At 42.3% G+C, this 14721-nt stretch overlaps 1 protein-coding gene and 1 long non-coding RNA gene across 2 annotated transcripts in view; one reads left to right on the top strand and one right to left on the bottom strand.

Annotated features, from left to right (window-relative positions):
• The window catches only part of MECOM (MDS1 and EVI1 complex locus), a 590565-nt gene that overhangs the window by 205507 nt on the left and 370337 nt on the right, over positions 1-14721 (top strand). The gene's annotated exons all lie outside the window — the stretch shown is intronic.
• LOC130361746 (uncharacterized) lies at positions 9552-10780 on the bottom strand. Its single transcript, XR_008891135.1, has 3 exons — positions 10722-10780; positions 10205-10345; positions 9552-9708 (listed from the first exon to the last, which is right to left on the bottom strand). It is a non-coding gene; the product is annotated as an uncharacterized LOC130361746 (long non-coding RNA).

Below are 14721 nucleotides of genomic sequence, written 5' to 3'. Positions count from 1 at the left end.
AAGCTCTCTGCTTATAAGGAAAATTAATATTCCAAATAAATTATATATTGATTCACATATACAATATGTCTACTTTATGTTTCCATCATAAAGCTGACATGTTTTTACTTTTGGAAGACATCAGAGGGCTTCAAAGTAAAGCAGCAATTTTTCACAAAATTTTCAAAATCTAAATTTTTCAGGGACCAGTTCTGTTTTTAAGTGGATTTGAAGGGCCTTCTTATTACAAATACCCCACAAATGACCCCATTATAAAAACTGCACCCCTCAAAGTATTCAAAATGACATTCAAAAGGTTTGTTAACCCTTTAGGTGTTTCACAGGAATAGCAGCAAATTGAAGGAGAAAATTCAAAATCTTCATTTTTTACACTCGCATGTTCTTGTAGACCCAGTTATTGAATTTTTACAAGGGGTAAAAGGAGAGAAATCTTCCTCAAATGTGTAACTCAATTTCTCTCGAGTGGGAAAATACCTCATATGTGTATGTCAAGTGTTCGGCGGGCGCAGTAGAGGGCTCAAAATGGAAGGAGCGACAGTGGGATTTTGGAGAGTGAGTTTTTCTGAAATGGTTTTTGGGGGACATGTCACATTTCGGAAGCCCCTATGGTGCCAGAACAGCAAAAAAAAAAAAAACACATGGCATACTATTTTGGAAACTACACCCCTCAAGGTACATAACAAGGGGTCCAGTGAGCCTTAACACCCCACAGGTGTTTCACGACTTTTCGTTAAAGTTGGATGTGAAAATTATTTTTTTTTTCACTAAACTGCTAGTTTTCCCTCAAATTTTAAATTTTTACAAGGGGTAATAGGACAAAATGCCCCCCAAAATTTAAAACCCAATCTCTTCTGAGTATGGAAATACCCCATGTGTGGACGTCAAGTGCTCTGCTGGCGCACTACAATGCTCAGAAGAGGAGGAGTGCCATTGAGCTTTTGGGAAAAAAATTGTTTGGAATGGAAGTCAGGGGCCATGTGCGTTTACAAAGCCCCCCATGGTGCCAGAACAGTGGACCCCCCCACATGTGACCCTATTTTAGAAACTACACCCCTCACAGAATTTAATAAGGGGTGCAGTGAGTATTTATACCCCACTGGCGTTTGACAGATCTTTGGAACAGTGGGCTGTGCAAATAAAAAATTAAATTTTTCATTTTCACGGACCACTGTTCCAAAAATCTGCCAGACCCCTGTGGGGTGTAAATGCTCACTGTACCCCTTATTACATTACGTGAGGGGTGTAGTTTCCAAAATGGGGTCACATGTGGGTATTTATTTTTTTGCGTTTATGTCAGAACCGCTGTAAAATCGCCCACCCCTGTGCAAATCACCAATTTAGGCCTCAAATGTACAGGGTACGCTCTCACTCCTGAGCCTTGTTGTGCACCCACAGAGCATTTTACGCCCACATATGGGGTATTTCTGTACTCAGGAGAAATTGCGCTACAAATTTTGGGGGTCTTTTTTTCCTTTTAATGCTTGTGAAAATAAAAAGTATGGGGCAACACCAGCATGTTAGTGTAAATTTTTTAATTTTTTTACACTAACAAGCTGGTGTAGACCCCAACTTTTCCTTTTAATAAGGGGTAAAAGGAGAATAAGGCCCCCAAAAGTTGTAGTGTAATTGCTCCTGAGTACGGAGATACCCCAAATGTGGCCCTAAACTGTTTCCTTGAAATACGACAGGGCTCCGAAGTGAGAGAGCTCCATGTGCATTTGAGGACTAAATTAGGGATTGCATAGGGGTGGGCATAGGGGCATTCTACGCCAGTGATTTCCAAACAGGGTGCCTCCAGCTGTTGCTAAATTCCCAGCATGCCTGGACAGTCAGTGGCTGCCCGGAAATGCTGGGAGTTGTTGTTTTGCAACAGCTGGAGGCTCCGTTTTGGAAACACTGCCATACAATACGTTTTTCATTTTTATTGGGGGGGACAGTGTAAGGGGGTGTATATGTAGTGTTTTACCCTTTATTATGTGTTAGTGTAGTGTAGTGTTTTTAGGGTACATTTGCACTGGCGTGTTACGGTGAGTTTCCCGCTAGGAGTTTGCGCTGCGGTGAAAAATTTGCCGCAGCCCAAACTTGAAGCAGGAAACTTACTGTAAACCTGCCCGTGTGAATGTACCCTGTACATTCACATGGGGGAGCAAACCTCCAGCTGTTTCAAAAGTACAACTCCCAGCATGTACTGACAGACCGTGCATGCTGGGAGTTGTACTTTTGCAACAGCTGGAGACACACTGGTTGGAAAACCTTCAGTTAGGTTCTGTTACCTAACTCAGTATTTTCCAACCAGTCTGCCTCCAGCTGTTGCAAAACTACAACTCCTAGCATGTACTGATCGCCGAAGGGCATGCTGGGAGATGTAGTTATGCAATAGCTGGAGGTACGCAACTACAACTCCCAGCATGCCGAGACAGCTGATTGCTGTTTGGACATGCTGGGATTTGCAGTTTTGCAACATCTGGAGGGCTGCAGTTTTAGAGAACACTGCAAGGTGATCTCCAAACTGTGGTCCTCCAGCTGTTGCAAAACTACAAATTCCAGCATGCCCTGACAGCAAACTGTTGTTTGGGCAGGCTAGGAGTTGTAGTTTTGCAAGATCTGGAGGGCTACAGTTTAGGGGCCACTATATAATGGTTTCAAACTGTAGCCCTCCAGCTGTTGCAAAACTACAACTCCCAGCATGCCCAAACAGCTGGGAGTTGTACAGTTAGAGACCACTGTATAATGGTCTCAAACTGTACCCTCCAGATGTTGCTAGGCAACTCACCGGCTTCCGTCCGATCCAGCCGCACGTCATCGCCGCCCGCCGATCTCCGTCGGCCGCAGCCTCCGTCGCCCGCCCGGATCGGTAAGTGGATTTTCGGCGCCGGTCCCCGTCGTTTCCCCGTCCTGCCCCGCCTATTGTGGGTGGGCAGGACAGGGAAAACTAAAGTTAACCCCCCCGCCCCGATCTGCTATTGGTAGTCGCGTCTAGACCACCAATAGCAGGGATAGAAGGGGTGGCACCCCTGCTACCTCACTCCTATGCCTTCAGGGGGATCGTGGGTGTCTTAGACAACTGCCATCCCCCTTATAGTCCAGGTCACCGGGTCACTATAGACCCGGAATGACCCGGAATCGCGCAAATCGCAAGTGTCAATTCACTTGCGATTTGCCGCGATCGCCGACATGGGGGGTCTGATGATCCCCCTGGGCGTTTGCACGGGATGCCTGCTGAATGATTTCAGCAGGCATCCCGGTCCGATCCCCGCCCGGCACACGGCGGGGGCCGGAATTCTTCATGACGTACGCGTACGTCATGAGTCCTTAAGTACCAGAGTGTCATGGCGTATGTCAAGGGTCCTTAAGGGGTTAAGTTAGGAAATAGATGAATGTATTTGTCTAGATTAATAGTACAAATAGATGTTTAGTTTAGGAACTGAACAGGTAAAACTTAAGTTAGGAAATAGATAAATGTATTCTCTCCATTTTGATGTTTGGCTTTATTTCAAAAACTTTTCCAGCATTTTGTATTTTTTCTTCCATTTTTTTATTTTAGTGGAAAATTCTTTTTGGAGTGTTTGGCAGTTTTTCACTGCTTTCTGAATGGCTTTTTTTTCCCAAGTAGATACAAATGACCAAGAGTAGAAAAAAGGCCCCAAAATGCCAATGTTGAACCCACATAGCATTTGTGTTGGCTTTCTTTTCCCACCCCATAGATGTCTATGGGAGGAGATGTGTCTGGCAACAGCTTTTCCTCCTCTCCCCATGCATTCTTGTGAGATATCATAATACAAAAAATGTTTTTCTTTTCTTTTTTTTTCTTAAATAACATGGGCAATAAAAAAGGGCAGAAAAACAAGCAAAACTTTACGTTATACTCCTTAACTTCATGGCTGCATATTCACGGTGATCTAAGAAAGCTTTAGGGCTGGATTTATTGGTTGTATTTTTTCACACCACATTCTGGTAGTGAAATGATAGACTCCCTAATGGACGATTACAATATGAAACACTATTTTATTGGAGTCCCCTTTAAATATGGCCAAACTCAAAGACGGTTTGGAAAATAAGAATTAGAAACTATTAGAAGGAAATAAACTTATATTCTTGTGTTAAGTCCAGGATCTTGAAATTATTCAAATTAATATTAATGATAACCCAGCTTGGTATTTGATTCATGGTATCATAAAGACACATTATTCTGAATATGGTGTGTGTTGAAGAAGACCTTTTATGTCCTCCGAAAACTAAATGTGTGGTATCCCCTTATAGTTTTTTTTCTCTAGCTCCCACCCCCAATCCCCAAAATTGTTGCCAATAGTTTTAACACCCAAAATGCTAATAAATAAGTCGACAACTGGGCAGTCTTTACCACACTGTTTCAACTGGGCATAAACCAGTCGCTTTATCTCGCACAATTATGCACTGTTTTGACAGCAGCCCATGCAAATCAGATTAGGGAGCCAAATAAAAGCAGACAGTCTGCAGCAATATAATTTGTAATAAAGATAAGGCTTCATCTTGGTGGCATCTACAGGTGAAACTCGAAAAAATTAGAATATACTGCAAAGTTCATTTATTTCAGTAATGCAACCATAAAAAGTGAAACTAATATATGAGAGAGACTCATTACATGCAAAGGAAGATAGTTTAAGACGTGATCTGTCATAATTGTGATGATTATGGCTTACAGCTCATGAAAACCCCAAAGCCCCCCCCCCCCCAATTAGTATGATTTGGGGAGCCATGTCATCTGCTGGTGTTGGTCCATTGTGGTTCATTAAGTCCAGGATCAACGCATCCGTCTACCAGGAGATTTTGGATAACTTCGTGCTTCCTTTCCTTTTAAGTTGCATCAGTTACTGTCAGTTTTAGGTTTTGACGAAGGTGACAGGTCCTCTTTAGGTATATGAAATATAAACAAATAACAATATATATAAAGTATGCTAATCATGAACACAATTGCATATGTTATTCCTATTCTTTTTTGATATTGTTAAAATTATAATTAAAATCTGCTAAATTCTTTGAGGTTCTGTGGTCTATAGATCACAGCAAAAAACATGGTTAATTAATTATATTACAACATAAAGGTTGATAATATTCATTATGACAAAAAATATCTGTTTGCTACATAGGAGCCTTTTTAAGGATTTAACTATGCTTGTGACATGGCTTAAATGATGACAATGATTAAAAAACAAACTTCTTTACCACTGTAAAGCTTTAGAATGCTCTGACACGAAGCAGTATTGGTGCAGTTTGGGTACAGTTGTGCTGTGCAGTTTTGAAGCCAAACCCAGGTGTGGTTCATAAGGATTTAGATCATGAAAAACACAAATGATACTTATTTTTGACCGAATAGGAAAGGATTTTCCTATGGCACTACGGATGGGCAGGATCCCCGGTCCCTGGTCTAGGAAAGTGCTTTGCAGATGTGATGACGGTGGTGCTCTGGTTAAGAAGAGCGCAAAACACATATAAGTGAAGAAAAGGAAAACCGGCCACTCACCATAGTCATCTTCTTTTATTGCATAAAATACTCACATTGAGACATAAGGGAGAAGGAAGGAGCGGGGGGGGGGGGGGGGGGTATGGGTGTACAAGCGGCAACAAGTCCGGCCAAAAATCTGCACCAAAACTGCAACCAAATTGCATTAACCCCTAGATGACACGCAAAGTACATGTACGTTGATGTACCCTGGAACATAGTGCACAGCCAAGTACATGCACGTTGCAGGGTTCCGCAGTTACTGCGTCTCCCAACATGGTGTTCGGAACAAGCCAGACACAAAGAGACTACAAAGGAGCTTACTGTAAGTAGTGGATCCCCCACGAGGAATAGATTCTCATCTGGGGCTGCTCACTACTGCTTTATAATGCTTTTCATGTTACTGCTGCTTTTTAGGATGTGTGTGTGTATATATATATATATATATATATATATATATATATATATATATATACATATGGAAGTAAGACACCCTTTTCTGTGTTCGTACATTGTTAAGGATACTTACTAGATGCTAGGATCCACCCACAAGCTGTGGGAAAACTGAAAATTACAGCTGGAGCCTGCAGAGCAGAAATAATGCTACTCTTCATGTATACACACGGCTTCTTATCCTGAAAAGTCTTCTGAACCGACAGCTACTCTTTATGCTCTGGCTGCTTATTATGTATTTTCGGACACAAACATGATAAGTAAGCATGGCGTGTATTGTCTTAAGAGAGTTTGAGGTGGTCTAAAATTCTCAAAAGTCTCATCATAGCCTTAAGCAAAGATGTAATTTAAGCACCTACAGTTTATACAGTATTTAATAATACATACTGCTCAGACTGCTGTATTTTCCCTCTTCCATGCTGTATACTACTTGTCTGCATATTCACATTGGTTTATGCACAAGCCCAAGCTTACTAGAAAGTAAGTACATGGATAACAAGTTTCTGTTGTAAGAACAACATAATTCTAAGCCAAGAAATCTAAGCTAAATATTTTACCAACACCTCTATCTTCTCCGTCCCCCACATATAACATGCTTGACTTATGCTATTACTAAACAAAAGGACCTGGCATACTGAAATTCAACATCTCTGATTATTGCTTTCCCCTACATTTGTATTAGGGTAGAGTTAGAAGGCCTCCATTCACATTAGGCTTTGTTCATATTAGCATCTTTGTTTCTGTTGGTGTCAAATATACCCCAATGACTTTTATAGGGTCCATTGGAGTTCTGTCATGGTGTCTGGTGTTTTACTGGACTAAACAATGCTGTCTGCTGTGCTATTTTTTCCAGTTTTTTTTACCAAATGCATAATGGAGGTTCCTAATGGAACCTCTAAAATAAATGTGAACACAGCCTTAGATTGTGAGCAGATTTTGCTACAATAGCTGGGATCTATGAATGTTTATTGATTGCCATCCAATGTGGGGGTCCTACCTTCAAAAACATGCTTAACCCATGTGATCAGCCGACGAACAAATGAGAGCTGGACCATTGCCTGATTTCTGACTAAACATTTTCCAGTTTAATAGGACCCTAAGAGGGGCTTCATACACAACTTTTTGTGCTAGTTTTTTATTCATTTTTTGAGCCAAAGCCAGAAGTAGATTGGAAAGGAATAGGAAGTTTAAAGCAAAACCTTACTTCTTCCTGTTGGATCCACCTCTGGATTCTGCTAAAAAAAAACTAAAAACAAAAAAACTTTGTAAAAAACTACAACTAAAATCTGTGTATAAATCCCTTCTAAGGAAAGAGAGGAAAGTTTACAAAAATAAATATCTACTGCTATTAACTGTATTCTATGGGCAGAAATATTGACCAAGAACAGGTAGAATATTGCCATGTTGGACTAAACTTGCTTAATTATCTCAATGAACACTTCAAAAACGAAGACCTAGGACAGCACAGAGTTACTTTTCAGACTGTCGATGTTGACGTGGAGACTGTAGGAGCAGACAGGGACATACAGGGTCACCTTGACCAGAAACTTGTTGACCTATGTAGCCTTCAGAACATGGATGAGCAACAAAGGTGCCAAACAATACTAAGCTTCTTCTGGACAATATATTTCCATCAGCGATACTACAAGAACAATGCCACATTCTCAAGGCAAATATGTTTTCTGACAACAAGTCTGGAAAGATTTATAATTGTTATTGTTTTACAATTTAAACACATTTGCAAGTTATAACTGTTATTTTATGTATCACTTAACCCTTTCTCACTCCAGGACGTATGCATACATCACAGTTGCTGACATGTTTGTGCAACTGGACATATGCATACGTCCTAGTGATCTCCTGCACAGTGAGATGCGCTGCAGGAGATCAGCGGCTGACCCAGCTGTCAATCACAGCCAGGGTCCCACTGCAGGTGGATTGCACCAGTCTTGCAAGTCCTGATCCCGGCATCTATGGGATTGACAGGGGGAGAGGGTTCTGATGCGATTGTGGAGTTCTGTTTGTTACCATGGCAGCAGGAGGCTTGCTGATGGCCTCATGTCTGCCTTGTATGGCAGCCTGTGAGGTCCAGCCATTGTCATGATCATAGTCCTGACAGTTATGCTGTGCTGAAATACAAATGTACTGCAGCATAGTATAACCTGTAAAAAGTATAAAAAAATAAAAAGTTTTCTATAAATAAAGTGAAAGAAAAAACAGAAATAAATGTCACTTTCCCAATAAAGTCCTGTATTATCACCCCCCCCCCCCAAAAAAAAAAAAAATCAAATGCCCAAACGTATACATAAGACATTCGTGATGACTAAGTACAATAAAATAATAATGTTATGTATCCCACATGGTGAACTATGTAAAAAACACAAAAAGACAAACAACAGAAAAGCACAAGAATCACAAATGTTGGTCCAAAATGGAAATTGGAATGAAAACAATCAAAAGGTAGCATGTATCCAAAAATGGTACAAAAAAAAAGTACATCTCATACTTAAAAAATAAGCCAACAAACAATGGTGTAATTGGAATAAAGAATAAAAAAGTTATGGCTGTCAGAACATGGCTACACAAAAAAGGGAAAAAAGGATTTTGTTGTGAAAAGAAAAATGAACATAATAAGCTATAAACATTGGGTCGCCATAATCATACTGACCCACAGAATAAAGATATGATTATTTGGAATAAAAGTTTTTTAAACATGTTGCTTTTTTGTTTTTTTTATTTACTTTAATTTGCTTAGTTGTGGAAGCTGTCTTAGGGTGCGTTCACACGCTAGTAGCTAGCAGCGAGTTTCCCGCTGTGGGAAACCCACTGCGAGTTACGCTACCATTGATTTAAATGGGTCCGCGGCCAGTCTGCAAATCTGACACTATTTTGGACTGTCTGTGGACCCATTTAAATCAATGGTAGTGTAACTCGTAGCGGGATTCCTGCAGTGGACAACCCGCTGCTAGTAATAGAGTGTGAATGCATCCGTATAGACAGAATGCAATACTAAGCCAGGGCTTAGTGTTAGCAGAAAAAACAGCTAGCGCTAACCCCCAATTATTACCCCAGTACCCACCGCCACAGGGGTGCCAGGAAGAGCCGGTACCAACAGGCCCAGGGCATCAAAAATGGTGCTCCTGGGCCTAGGTGCTAACAGGATGGCATTATTTAGGCTGGGGAGGGCCATGGTCCTCACCCACCCTGGTAACGTCAGGCTGTTGCTGCTTGGTTGGTATCTGGCTGAGAATTAAAATATGGGAAATGCTATGCGATTTTTTCCCATTAATTATTAAATAATAAAAGAAAAACGCATAGGGTTCCCTGTATTTTTATTCTCAACCAGATACCAACCAAACAGCAACAGCCTGACATTACCAGGGTGGGCGAGGACCATTAATACTGGCCCTCCCCAGCCTAAATAATGCCAGCTTGTTACCACCTAGGCCCTGGAGCGCCATTTTTGACACTCAGGGCCTGTTGGTACCGGCTCTTCCCGACTCCCCCGTGGCGGTGGGTACTGGGGTAATAATCGGGGGTTAACACTAGCTGTTTTTGGGGCTAACGCTAAGCCCCAACTTAGTAATGGACTCCGTCTATAAGACGGCTTCCACTACTAAGCCTGTAAAGTAAATAAAAAAAACACATTTAAGAAACTTTTATTCCGAAAAACACTCCCCCACAAGTCCTTGTTACAGAATGTTGTTAATATTAAACAAAAAAACGCTGGTCATCGTAGTCCACCAAATATGAAGACGCCCACAGGATAGACAGATCTGAAATGAAAAAAAAAATGGGTTAGTACATTTAGGGGAAAAAAGTGGTAAATTTTTTTTATAAACACACATCCACATCCAAGAAAATGGCATTCCAAAGTGATTTTATTGGTGATTTTATTGGTTTTTGCTTATGTGAGCCAAATTATCAACCCACTGTAATAGTATGATAAATGTGTCACACATAAGCAAACCCAAAGAAAAAAAAAGAAAAAATTAAATGCCTACAGAACTCGCTTACCAAAGCAAACAATAATAAATGTCCCCCAATATGTAAAGAAAAAATCATCACGGAATCGCGCCACTCAGTAAAAGCATTTATGTTTTTACCACTTAAAAAGACACGTCAGATTTGAAAAATTGGTCCTGGTCATTTAGGTAAACACAGGCAGCATCCTTATGGGGTTAAACATCATATCCTTTCAATTATAATATGTAATTCCTAAAAATACAGATTATAACTATGAATGTAAATATAAAGGATATTACAAATCACCTGTTGAACTACAAAAATATATGGAAAGGCCCACATGGAGCATCTTTTCTTGGTTGATTTCAAATCTTGTAAATATTTTTTCTGATTTTACAATAGATTTTGAAAAAGTCACTTTCCATCTTGAGTGGAGCAAAGGACAATCTGGTAAAAAAAGGAAAAGGCGCATTATTTAATTAAGGTGCTAGTTATCTGAAAAGGTCAAACTACTTACAGGAGGGCAAACTACCTACAGGGGGCAAACCACCTACTGAAGAAAGCTACATTCTAGACATACTACTGACAGTGGACAGCAGCATTTTGTGGAAAACTACATACTGGGAGTGCCAGCCTAATGATTTGTGGTGACACGGGGGTGCAAGGAATATCTATCACATTGTGAAATCAGGGCACCATTACCCTATGCATGGTCCGAGGTGGAGACAGCTTCTCCTGGGCCAGACACGGGGGTAATAAACACATCAACGTCGGGTTATGGATAACTGCCTTTTACTGTGCAGGTGCATATGTTATTACTCACAGTAGGGAGCAGAGTAGAAGGGATGCAGTGTAACCATTGGGAGTCCTGTTGACTTGTTGGGACTTATGGGGAAAGATTTATAAAAACCTGTGCAAAGGAAAAATTGCTGAGTTGCCCATAGCAACCAATCAGATCGCTTCTTTCATTTTGCAGAGGCCTTGTTAAAAATGAAAGAAGCGATCTGATTGGTTGCTGTGGGCAACTGGGCAACTTTTCCTCTGGACAGGTTTTGATAAATCTCTCCCATGGTGCTTTTTACCCACTTAAATAATACTGACTTGAGATTAGAGACTGTAGATTTCCTACACTAACTAGGGTTCTGACAAGGTCCAATCACTGTCACCCCCAGCGCTTGACTCACCGCTGTACGGGGGAACTTTTGCAGAATGGCGAGGCTGACTTTAGAAGATATTTTCTTAGGCTTCCCCGTAGATTCAATAGATAGACACCGCCTGATATCACCGCTACTGGGTTACTAGTTGCTATGAAACATATGGAATACACTAAAAAAAGAAAAAGCTAGCAACCATGACAGGATGCACACCAAAGATATCAAACCATATGTATATATAATTTATCTTTATTCACATATCTGAACACACAAAAAGAGAGTACACAGACATTTAAAACCATTTAAAATACAATATACACAGGCGGAGGAATGTAATCCTACTACGCCCACCCCATGCTGGGTATAATAACCCACAACAAGAGATTTAGGTTGTCCCGGCTTAAATACAGATGGAATATAGCAACCAGAGGCACTGCAGTGACCTAAGTTAGGATAATCATGTAATAGCAATACTAAAAACTTGCATGTAACAGCTGCTCCCCCACAAACACAATGAATCACTCTAAAGATAACATGTCATATATATCATAATGTGCAAACATGTAAATCACAATAAATACCCGTCAGTAAATACCAGTAAATAACATCCTGTAAAGTGCTGATGCTACAAGCATGCAAAGTGCATATACTGTGGGGGAGGCCTATGTCTCTCAGGTGGTCACTGGGTGGTTGCCGGGACTTCCTACATCTAAACACGGGGACAGCAGACCCCACAAGTTTCGCCTCCAGCTGCTCCTCAGGAGTGATCTGTTTCTCTCAGTGTCCCCATTTTATATCCTAGTGATCAAAAATAACACCTGTAGAATTACCTGTGTCTAATGAATAATTATTTCCTATGGCGTGGTATTGCCCGCTCAGCTGGCAGCAAGCAACCGGAAGCTGCACATGTCATGTGATAAGCGGGTAATGCGCACAATGTAAAATATGAAAGCGAGGCTCTATATACAACATACTCGTGACTATGCAGGAGTGAAAGCGAGGCTCCGTTCATACGGAGATGAAAGCGAGGCTCTGGTATCTAGCTTTTTCTTTCTCTCCACTCTGTACTCAGTACACTCTTCCCCCCCTACACTATATACTGACCAATTTAGAGGTTTCCATTGGGCAGGCAGGGTCACCTGGTTAACACTACTTCTCTTTCTCTTAAAGGCACAATACATAACTTACATAATACATAGTGAATACAATAGATATTATAAAGTGCTGGAACATATTAAACATAACAAACATTTTCTCCATGGACCCAACATATATGCAGCAGGCATGCCAGAGGAGATCCTCAGCCCACAGGACAGCCTTTGGTGCTGGGACACTACATAAGCAAAACTACATACTGTACCTACATATCCGAAAACACTTACCTACTGACTTTATTGTACGTGATACCAAATGGCAGAATTATTACAGTTTGGAATTGTAAAGGTAAGAAGAAGGAGAGTGCAGTCAAAGTGTGGAGCCTAAGGTGTTTGCCCAGCAAGTTCAGCAGAGATGAATTGTGACTGTAAGAAATCATCATGGTGGTCTGGGCAATATGGTGAAGAAAAGGGAAAGTGAACATAACCTGTAAGTCACTGGATATAATAGTAATGTAATATACATAGCTGACAGAGATATATAGGTATTGAGCAGTGCTTCTTTTAAGCATTTTTTTTCTTTTGCAGAAAATTATTTGGTAGGGGTGAAAAAGATTGGGACACACTGCTGCAGCTGTAGACTGCTATTGCCCCAATCAGTATAGAGCAGGGTTCTGGCTGGTTGCAGCTAGGGCTTTGGACCAAAAGGATAATGTTTTTTCATTGAGGAGAGCATCATAAAGACATGGGGAGGCTTATAGCCCATGTGTGCTCCACTGGGAGTTCCGGCTACTTTGCATATCCTTCTTCCCAGAATGTTTAATGGAGCCCGAATGCCCTATAAGTCTCTACTTGCCTTTATGACACAGTTTGTGCCCCACAGTTAATGTTGTCCAGTGACATAAAGCTCCTTGTTGGATATCTCTTGAAATACCTTTATTTGCTCTCTTCATGACCCATTCTGCACATGGTCCACGTTCTGCACAAGGCACTAATTCTGCACACAGTCCACCTTCTGCACACAGTCCACCATCTGCACACGGTCCACCTTCTGCACACGGTCCACATTCTGCACAAAGCACTATATAGGAAGAGCTAATTACCTTTATTGGATTATCTTCCAGACTTACTGTCATCTGTATTGTCTTTACTGTGGCTTCCCCCCTGTGATGTCCTTCCTATAAAAGAAGACACTGGTTCCTCAATAAAGGAACATTGATTTTTATTCCTGAAGACTGGTGTTGCCTGGCTCTTTGGATAAGGGGACGCATTATTCTCTAGTTCTGCCTAGAGATATTGCCTGTAGTATGCTGGGGCTTATCTTCTGGAAGATGTCACTCTTGGTGGAGGGGGACAATGAGAGGTCCCTGTCAGTCCGTCACAATTGGTGGCAGCGGTGGGATCGAACTTTATCCAGGAGCAACACTGAGACCAGCCCAGCTGGGGGAAATACAGCCGCTGGCTTGACCCCGGTCTCAGCAACTTACGCTGGCAAGGAAGAGCCTGTAAGGATGGGGGATTTTCGAAGAGAGGTTCAATAGTTCCTTGGTCTCTTCGCCAAAGATCCTTCACGAGAGAGTGTAAACAGGGTCCTTATATCTGACACAAGTCCGTATAGTGAAGCTGCATAATGCCATGGAAGAGATGTCCATGCAAGAGAGAGTCTTAATTTGCTAGCAGATTTGGGAAGTTGTTCTCGAGGAGTCAGTGAGAAGCCGAGCACAAGTTCTGCCCACCCTAGAACATCTCTTCAGGGAACAGGTCCACTTGCGGCTTCGCTACCTCAAAGATCAACTCACGGGCAGCGAAATGGCTGAGTTGCACAGATTGTTGCAGCAAGAAATGGAGCTTGAGGCTCATTACCGTGCACTGTACTGGTGGGCAAGCTGCAGGCAGCTGGAGCCAAACACAGCCTGTTCTCCAGAAGGGACAGACTTTGGCTGGCCTGGTCTATTGTGGTACACATTCGAGGAGCAGTACAACTTTGGCTGTACTGAGGCATACAGGCTCTGGGACATCCAGGACAAGCGGAGAGAGATGCTGCCACAGTCGGAGGTACCAGACCTGGAACCAAATCTATATTTCTATGGTCCCGAGTCCTGTACAGCAGAGGAAACCGGCACAGATGAGATCGCAGGTCTCTGTCCTCCCCCTCCCCTGGATTGCACACTTGACCGCAAAGCTCTAGCAGTATCCGGTCAGGACACCCTGGTGGAAGCGCTGGCATCAGGGCTGAGTTCTGCTACACTTTGCACTGCACCGATCACTGCCGGCAGGTCTGCAGTTACAGAGGGGACCGTGATCCCTGCATCGGTCCAACCGGGATCCCAGACAGGTGCCTGGATCCCCAGCAGCTTTGGAACAGTACAGGGGCTGGCACAGTCGGTGTGGCTCCCCAGTGGCAGATATTACAACCGGGTGAGGAGGCGGCCCCCTGCCCCTTCAACCTGCGAAGGGGCAGGGGGAAATGTTGCTTGGGAGGGGCTCAGAAGCAAGCCTCCTTCCCACAGACTAAGGTCGGGGCCAGGCCTTCCCCCTCCCCTAGCCAGGGAGGGGGGAAAATCGGAAACTTTTT

The sequence above is a fragment of the Hyla sarda genome, chromosome 3 (genome assembly GCF_029499605.1).
Source record: "Hyla sarda isolate aHylSar1 chromosome 3, aHylSar1.hap1, whole genome shotgun sequence".
Taxonomy (NCBI): domain Eukaryota; kingdom Metazoa; phylum Chordata; class Amphibia; order Anura; family Hylidae; genus Hyla; species Hyla sarda.
The sequence above is the reverse complement of the archived record's forward strand: the minus strand, read 5'-3'. Positions and strand labels throughout refer to the sequence as shown.